At 32.7% G+C, this 9470-nt stretch overlaps 1 long non-coding RNA gene across 2 annotated transcripts; it reads right to left on the bottom strand.

Moving 5' to 3' along the window:
• Positions 1-851: 851 nt before the first annotated feature.
• LOC125666179 (uncharacterized) lies at positions 852-3396 on the bottom strand. Of its 2 annotated transcripts, XR_008799059.1 has the most exons (4): positions 3117-3396; positions 2370-2515; positions 2079-2189; positions 852-1888 (listed from the first exon to the last, which is right to left on the bottom strand). It is a non-coding gene; the product is annotated as an uncharacterized LOC125666179 (long non-coding RNA). The 2 variants fall into 2 exon arrangements; XR_007366557.2 differs by lacking the exon at positions 2370-2515 and having other exon boundaries at positions 3117-3382.
• Between the last annotated feature and the right edge of the window lie 6074 nt (positions 3397-9470).

Here is a 9470-nt window from a genome sequence, read left to right as displayed (position 1 = left end):
ACATAAAGATATATTGGAATTTTTCATATATAAGAAGGCATATAAAACTGTTCAATGTAAAATACGCCAGTAGTTGGATAACACATCCAGAGTCGGCACAGTCAAAGGTCACAACAACAATGGAGGAATTAACTGCATGCATCCCCATTCCGCAGGGCAACAGACCATTTTCAGCAACCCCTGAAATTCTTAATTGAGGCTAAGTGCCCATTTTCAGCTCGAACCATGACAATTAAAGAGGCCTGTGCAATTGTTGGTATTTCCCTCTCAGTAAGTCAGCATTATAGATTGAACAATTATGTGTATGTGTACCTAATACATGTGCATTAGCTGTACATATATGTATTCATATATACTATTACGGATGTATCCAACTTTATTATAACTTTAAAGTAACATTTTATGAATGAAATACAAATACTACTTAGGCTTCATTGTGATATTGAACTGCTAATGTTCTTCATAAACTTTACTTGCATCAAGTTTTGAATACTGAAGTACATCTATGTCAAAATAAGTATGCATATTGTAGTATAATACTTTCACCACTAATCAGAGCCCTTGTAAATCATGGATATTTTATCAATACATGTAATGACATTTGTCATTTTAGAATGTGATGCAAGGGGTGGTTCGCTGCACTTCAAAACAAAATATGAATATTGGCATCAGATTCAAGGACAACACCTGAAAGACACCCAATGCTGTGATTTGCTAACGTGGATTCCTAGTGATACTCAAATAATTCACATTGACAAAGATGTATTATGGTCAACAAACTTTTTAAGCGTGATAGAGTTTAATTATAATAATGGGTTATATTTGCAGTTTAAAACACACACACATAACCACATGTACATACTTTATTATGATATCAAAGTTATGTAATTACATGTATGTTTAATGAATAAACATTATAGACAGAGTTTTTCTTATTTTAGATGAACCAAAATATGTATAGACACATTATCCAGCTTTACAAAAATCATTAAATTACATGCATTTATTAAAAACAATGGATTTTACTTCTTTCTTAATAATGCAGATTTGAAAAGCTTCAGAATGAGAACAACAGGCTTTATGGTTGATTGTGTATTGTTTAACGTCCCTCTCGAGAATATTTCATTCTGATGAAGACGTTCCAAAAGGCTTTCTATTCATATTAATATAAAAGGCTTTATATTTATATAAACAATGAGAAAAGTTATATTACATGTATGGTATTCATTACTTTTAACTTTAAAAATTCAATGTGGCATGTATGTGAAGATTTAAGGTATATATATACATGCAATTAATCTAATAAGTTTGTAAGATTTATCTGCAATCTCCTTCAAAAGGGGAACCTTCAAAATCACATGGGCCGCACAAAGCTGAAATATTTTGTCAGATCAATATCTATACTATGATAGAATATGGCTAAGGAATTTAAAAAAAAACAAAACTTTTTTCTCTCATTTTCCCATCCAACATGGTTTCTGCATCTGGAAATTTTATAGGAAAGTTGTGCATCCTCTTTTGAGAAATGGGATTTATTTGTAAGAAAGAATGGGATATTAAGTGTATTGTCATTTGGAAGTTTGTCAAATATACAAAATCCTTTGTCTGCCAGGAATATATCACCAACTTGCAACTTCTCTAAAATGCCACAATGGTTCACAATATCAGATTTGTATCCAGCATACAGATTGGAAATGAGCTGCATTAGGTGTAATACACATTTAAGTCTTTTCTTTGTGGCGACTCTTGTAATTACTGTAAGCAAAAGACTGGCTTTTCATATCAATTTGGTCATATTAGGTCACTTCTGTTGCATCCATTGCAATCTTCAATTCTTCTGACTTTGATATTTCAGTTGAATGGACACTCCCAACAGTGTTCATGATCCCTTCAAACAAAATGTCACGAACATATGAAAAATATCCACAGAAAACGGTGTATACAGCAACATTTATACCCCCCAAAAATTACTAGGTAATTGAATATTGTGAAATCTGCGCTGACCTGTGAAATTGATAACTAGTCAGTGTATAGAAAGTGCATTGTTCATTTTTCTTTAAAGATCTGCTAAAACATACCTTTCCCGGGTCTTTCAGTTATGATGTTCCCAATTTTCATGGATGGTTTCCTTTAATTAAGCAGGTATATTTCTCACTGCAAGTTCACAACATCCTAGTCTTCAAGGGAATCTGTAAGAACAAAAGCAATACCATTATAGTATTTGGTGTTCATATAAATTTAGATAACACTGAAATGAGAACGAAGAAAATACAGAAAAAACACCTGACACTAAACTTAACAACAGTTGTAACTTCCTGGTTTGATGTACTAGTATCTGGTATTGACAATACTTGTATCTTACACTGTACCTTTTTTAAATGTTGAGGGTTTAATGCTGTATACTCGTGATCATGTAGATGCACTTCGTTGTTGTATGGTACAGATATATTGGTAGCAATATCAACTTCGGTTCCTACATGTACGTTTGAAGCAGATGCTTTTTATAAATTTGTGTCTATGAAAAAAAAGTAATATACCATAAGTTGCTGTTTTTATTGATTTAAAGTGGCCCACTACACAACAAACTTGTAGTTTCTGAAATAAGCACAGAATATGAGTGTTACAATAATTCTTATTAAGGCCATGTGTCACTTTTACATAATTATACAATAAAGATATATGTCAGTTCTCTTGAAACACAATACAAAATTTAATCTTGCAGTAGCCTATATAAAGGCAAGTAGTATCAAGGGTGTCCTGTCAACCCTTTCCCCTTTTCCTAGCAAGGTTATTTTTTCTATATTGATACAATAAATTAGTAATTAGTGCCCCTTCCCCTTTTCAGGCAGAAGGGATTTATGTAGTAAAATATGTTAATAAATGTTGAAATCAATAACGAAGAAAAACTTAACCCCCCCCCCCCATTTATGAAATTGTAGTACATGTAATTTTTTTTCTCTCATTATTTTATTTTCATCAGTTTGTCTGTCAAAATTTTTGTAGGCCTGCTCCCCCTCTGAAATATCTATACAACACGTCCAGTATATTCTGTTAGTTTATACACATGTGTGTTAATTTGATATGAATATTCGGTGAATTATGTTAATATTACGTACCTACATCTTTGTATCCACCGCTTCCTTACTGTAGCATTGACTAGGAACCTAAATAAACTACATGGCAGTGTTTTCCCAGTCTCGTGTATGCAGCCGATCGTTTAACAATACACCTAATTACATATTAGCGCGGACTCTCTGTTACGACTGTATATATATATTCCACACGTTGCTGTACCCGGAAGTAGGAAAACCGAAAGTGAAACCAAACGAGACTTATAGACCCTATTGCACGCTCCGACGTCATGTCGTGTCAAAGGTCAATCGGGGATAGATTGAACATCCGGGCCCTCGCTCTGCAGTAAACATCGAGTCAAACGAAAAAAAACTTGTCTGTAAAAAACAAGTGAATTTTAAATCAAATTGGGTGCATACAAAGTTTAAACGATCAGTGTTGGTAAGGTCTAAGTATGCGGATAGCGATCGGAACAGAATTTGATTAAGCTACATTCAATGTTATTTTATATCTTTCTTAATTGTGTGCCACCCACACCAACATTGTTGTGATATCTTATTTCTCATCACACCGTGTTTCACCGTGAATTTATATATACATGTATATATATCTTTTTTAATCCTGAGTAGGACACTGTGTATCTTTAATTAAATTGGTAACCGCATTTCAGCATTGTTGTTCTCTAGACTTTTTTTTCTGTGGAGAAGGGGGGGGGGGGGTAAACCAACAAGGAGTTCAGCTACGTGTTATGTATTTTGGAGTGGTGACAAAATGTGAGTGTTTGGTTTTATTTTTTCCAATATATATTTAATCAATATCCATCTTTTTTCCAAATTTTAATCTGGTGTCACTTTTGGTTCAATTTTGAGGAAATTTACAAATGGATGCAGAATTTCTTACATTTAATTTTTCAATTATCCAGTTCAGAAATGAGTTTATATTGATTTAACATGAAGCATTTCGGCTCTCAGCTTACTATGGATATATAGTAGTGACGAGTTCTGAAATTTTATACTTGTGTTTTAAATGTCATTTCTTAGGATGGATGGTCTGAAAATTATTTCAATATTATGACAAGAAAGTGTAAGGAATTCTGCAAGTCAATAAAAATTTCAATATTAGTCCAGAAATGATATCAAGAAAAGTTTTTGAAAAAAGTTGGATTTCAATAAAATAATGAGTATATAGTGAGAAAAAAACAACTCATTTTGTCACCACTGTGTACTGTAGGCTACAGTATAGCTCTCTGATGAAAAAAAACATGGAATGGGAACCCTTTTATTATCAGAGAGTTCTTTACGGTAAGAATTTCAGATATTCATTACTGATTCTTATCATTTGCTTGCAAAATAAATTGTTAGATCTCATGATAGTAAGAAATGCATACATTTTGACAGTTCTTACCTTTTCCATTCCTTTAATTTTTTGTTGTTTGGTTTTGTGTGCAAATTTTGCAATTTTTATCAACACATTTAGAAGTAAATTCTTTCACAAATATGCCCGGGGGACACTATGTCAGTGAATGTAATAATGGTGACAATAAATTGAAAAAGAATGTTAGGGTGGAAGGACCAGTGAGAAAAATGTACCCTACAATCTCGATTAATGGATGTTTTAGAGCCATTTGACTGCATAATGGCAGACAAATGTTTTAGTACATTATTCCAAGATTCCACACTTCTTCATGCCACCTTGTTGACCCTTCCTGGCAGGCATGGGGGTAAGTTACATCAATTATAAAATATGGTGGTCAAAGAAACATCCCGCCCACACACACTTATCAAAAATTAACAAAGGATCAGGCAATATACAACTTCACCGACTCTTAAGAAAATTTGTAGGAATCTAACTTCGATTTCTTTATTTCTACAGCTGTAGGCATATGCAGTTTACTTGCAGCAAAAGTGAGAGCTATAAGTTCTTATCGACAGTCCTCTGCTGCTCAGAAATGAACGCAACGCCTTTATTTTCCAATGAGAGAAATCATCCAGATTACAAGTCTGATCGCCAGTCTCAATTTTGTTTAAAGATATATCTATATATTATATATCAAAATTCAAAAAATGCCAATCAAAAAGATCCTCGGTGTACGACTTCAAGAATAACGCAGGCATCCATTGTTGTTTACGTTAACACGGCTATCCCCGATTGACCTTTGACATGCATATATAATTAGCTGTAACAACATGGTGATCTCGTAGTGGAATAGGACTATGTGCGTGGTTGTGCCTGCTTGTCTGTAATTTTCTTTGTCTGCCACTCACTTGTGAAAATATCGGATGCAGACTGATCTATAACTGCCGTTTTACTTCTAAAGAATCGCCCATGTATATTTCTGAACTGCTTTAGAATAAACTAAATACGACATCGTACACTGTGCGTCTTCGAGCTCGAGTTTGTTTACAATCGTAACGTCATCATGAATGTCGTAAAATGAGAAAATATGTAAAAAATTGTCATGTTTTAATTAATTTTTGTTAGTTTATTAACATTACTTACAACTAAAAACAGATATTAATGTTTTTCTTTGTGCATACGAAATAAAACACACGCATCCCCATAGTTACGACTTTAAAAAGTATGGAGACTCACTCGCGGTAAAAGTACCACGTAAGTAAACCCTTAAGGTAACATTCTGATACTGATACCACTAAAGACGTGGGAAGAGAGGGGTGATCACAGAATATACATTTATTTGCATATGGAAATTCAGGAAAATCAATGTTGTCAAAATGTATTCTACCTGCCAGCTATAACACACTCCATTAGTGATAGATATATCAAATATATTACAATATTTACCAGTGTACATATAATAATATTATTTGATTGACGGAATTAGTAAATACTTTTCGGAGAAGTATTTTGTTTATGTTATCATTGTCCTATTTGTAGATTGTTCTGTTAGATGGACCATGCGTAGAGATTAGCCGTTGCACCTGCACTATTTGACAGTCGGGACACTGGGGTCATGTTACTTGTCTCCTATTCACTATGGTACATACGGAATCTAGAAACCTTAAATTCATTCAATCTGATGTTCTCAAGACTTCCCTTCCCAAGACTTAGTATGTGCCCCGAGGAGAGAAGATATGTGGAAGTTCAGCTGAAAACGTTATTGCACATGGCTACAATACCAAGTCACCTCCTGAACAACCTCGTGGATTGAGATATACTCTGTGCAAACTCTGGTGTTCCAAAAATTTTAGAACTGTGTTCTAGAGTCTCTGAAGTTGACAACACTTCGTTGTTGCTTACAGTTGTGAATTTGATAATTGAATTCATGCACGCATTAATTCATTTGACGAGAGCAGCAATTGATTTAATTCGCGCATTAATCCAATTATTGCTCTCTTCAATTGAAATAATGATATATTTAGTTCATTTGCAGAGACCAATAATCCTTTTAGAGATAGCAACTATATAATTAAAGATATCTTCAATTCAAAATATTCACAATTGAATTAATTATCTCTTTAATTGAATTGTTGCTCTCTTTAAAAGAATTGATGCGCGCATTAATTCCTTGCACAAAAGTATTGCAAATAATTGAAGATATCTTCGATTGAATTAAGAGGGTGTCCATTATGATATCAGGCAGAGGTCGGCACATGCTATCTCTCAGATTTTCATGAAACTTTGTGCACAGGTTCCTACTGACCCCAATATGAAATTTGCCAAATAAAAAGTTTCTATCATGTTTAGTATGGGTTCGACATGGAAAAACAACTTTGAGATAATTTTCGGTGCAAAAAGGTCACGAAATATTGGAAAAAAGTGCTATGTTTGAACAGCTCTAAAATGTCATATAACAAAGAAATAGAGAAAAGCAATATTTTATATGTTAGATATACACTATATGCAATAACTAAGAGGGTTTTTGTGTGTATATTCATCCAATGAATGAATTTATTAATTGTTAAAATTGCACATATTTCACACCAATATAATTTACAAAATAATGATCAAATTATAAGATCTCATAAAACCCAATACAATGTCTCAAAAGAAATAAATTATGTATAACCAGAAACTTGAAGAGGTGTATTTCAAGTTACAAAAATAAATTCAGTGAGAAAAGCAAGGTTTGATGGTGAAAAGTTGAACTGAAATCTCAAAATTGTCAATAAGTGCAAAAAGGTCAACTACTTAAATGAAGATTGTTGAACTACATAAATAGAAATAAATATGAAGTAGATATAACCAATCAATGATTAAATGATTAAAATTCATGAAAAATTACTAGAACATATGAACATTCAGAAATAAATTTCATGTCTTTGTATACATTCTATATAATAAAGGCAAAAAAAATGCCTATGTAATTCATTATATAAAATTTTACAATGTTGATTTTTAGAGGTCATTTCTGACACAGGATTTGAGATAAAAGTCAATTAATTAACACACATATATGAAGTTAAAATTATCAGTAAATCAAATTTTAATCAATTGCCTATCATGAAGAATCTTAATTCATTCACTCACATTCCAAACTTGACATTGGCAGATCCCGAGGGGGGGGGTGTGGGGTGGGGTGGGGGTGGGGGGGGGGTAGAACACACCCTCTCCTTTTCTCTGGGACATCTAGATAGTTATTTAGCATTAACCAGACATTTTTTGACTCTCTTGTAAAGCATTTCCCTTTGCATTCATGAAATAACATGCCATATTCCATTTTCTGCCTACATCAGATTGGCAGACTTGCTTTAATGCATGTTTACTCTGATGTTGAAATATATATTGACCACTTCCAGATACACAAAATGTTTGTTGAATTTTACCCAGTGACGGAAAATGTTCATAAAGTATCTTCAACTGATGCATAAAAGGTTACATGTAACTAGCAATCAATAATAAACATATTTATTTTATCAATTCATCGGATATGACCTAATGCAGATTTGAGATCATTTTTCTGGACCCCCCCCCCCCCTTCAAATCACTGGATCTGTCTATGTTTAACAAATGACAATAAACAAATCATGTCTTAATGCCTGGTACTTAGTAGCATGGTTTGCAAAGAAAGAGCTAGTGCATATTTCTGACATTTGTTACAAACAAACTTTTCCCCTAGAAATTATGAAAATTGGCACTGAATTTATATTGATATATGTATATTAACAATTGATACATTTCACAGTATGGAATCTTATTTTGCCACCCCACCACTCTCTTCTAAGTTATGTCTAATGCCATAGCAGTGTTTCTTTTGAATATTGATTCACAAACAGGAATATAATTTGTCACTTCAAAAATTGAAATATGCTGCAACCATTGAGTTAAAGTAGTGGTCATCATTTGATTATCTTTGTCAGCTGCAAAGTGTTTCTGTGAATAACTGTCAACATATCTAGATTGAAGTGGAGCTATGAGTTCTGCAATTCCCCTTATAACTTCACAAGTCTTTTGTCTGTAGTAATTCTGTGTTCTCTCCAAAGCCTCTTCCTATCTTGGACTCAGCTGAGATCTAAATAACAAGAGTTGTGTAAATTAATGGAAATAAAATGATGAACATGTTTAAATAGCACTGTAAGCAATGCATTAAGAAAGTCAAGATCATATGTTTGATATAGTCACAAGGTCAAAGGTCATGATATGAAATAAATTCTGGTCATTAGGCATTTCATGTGAAACAAACTAACCCAATACCTTATCCCTCAAGATATAACAGATCTGGTAATAATGTTTTTCAAAAGTAGGTCAACATGGTCAAAGTCAGAAGTTCAAAAGTAAAGCTCTTTTCATTAGTAATCTATAATATGTGAAATCTATATCAAAGACCAATCCAAAGTGGCTGAGAAACTATATACCAATTTAAAGTTTTTGAAAATCTTGCTATTTTAAAGACTAAGGTCAGGTACTAAATTAAAAGTCTGATAATAAAGAATATACACATTTTGTATATCTTTATGTAAAATATCAATATAATAAAATCTGGGTTAAACTTCAAAACCAAGGTCACAATATCAAACAGCATGGTATCAAATGAAAGTTCTTGCCTTAAGATATCTAAATACTAAACATAAAAGGCTAGACTATCTTATATATAGTTCAGGAGAATTGCCTACTGTAGGTTATATTTTGTTAAAAGTAGGCCAAACACAAAAGTAAAAAAAAAATTGATATCAAAAGAAATGTCTTATTATAAGGAATAAAGATATGAAATATGAGAGCCTTATTACTAACATGAGCAAGTAGGTCAACATGGTCAAAGTCAGAAGTTCAAAAGTAAAGCTCTTTTCATTAGTAATCTATAATATGTGAAATCTATATCAAAGACCAATCCAAAGTGGCTGAGAAACTATATACCAATTTAAAGTTTTTGAAAATCTTGCTATTTTAAAGACTAAGGTCAGGTACTAAATTAAAAGTCTGATAATAAAGAATATACACAT

The sequence above is a fragment of the Ostrea edulis genome, chromosome 10 (assembly GCF_947568905.1).
Source record: "Ostrea edulis chromosome 10, xbOstEdul1.1, whole genome shotgun sequence".
In the NCBI taxonomy this organism is placed as follows: Eukaryota; Metazoa; Mollusca; class Bivalvia; order Ostreida; family Ostreidae; genus Ostrea; species Ostrea edulis.
This window is presented reverse-complemented; position numbering and strand designations above follow the sequence as displayed.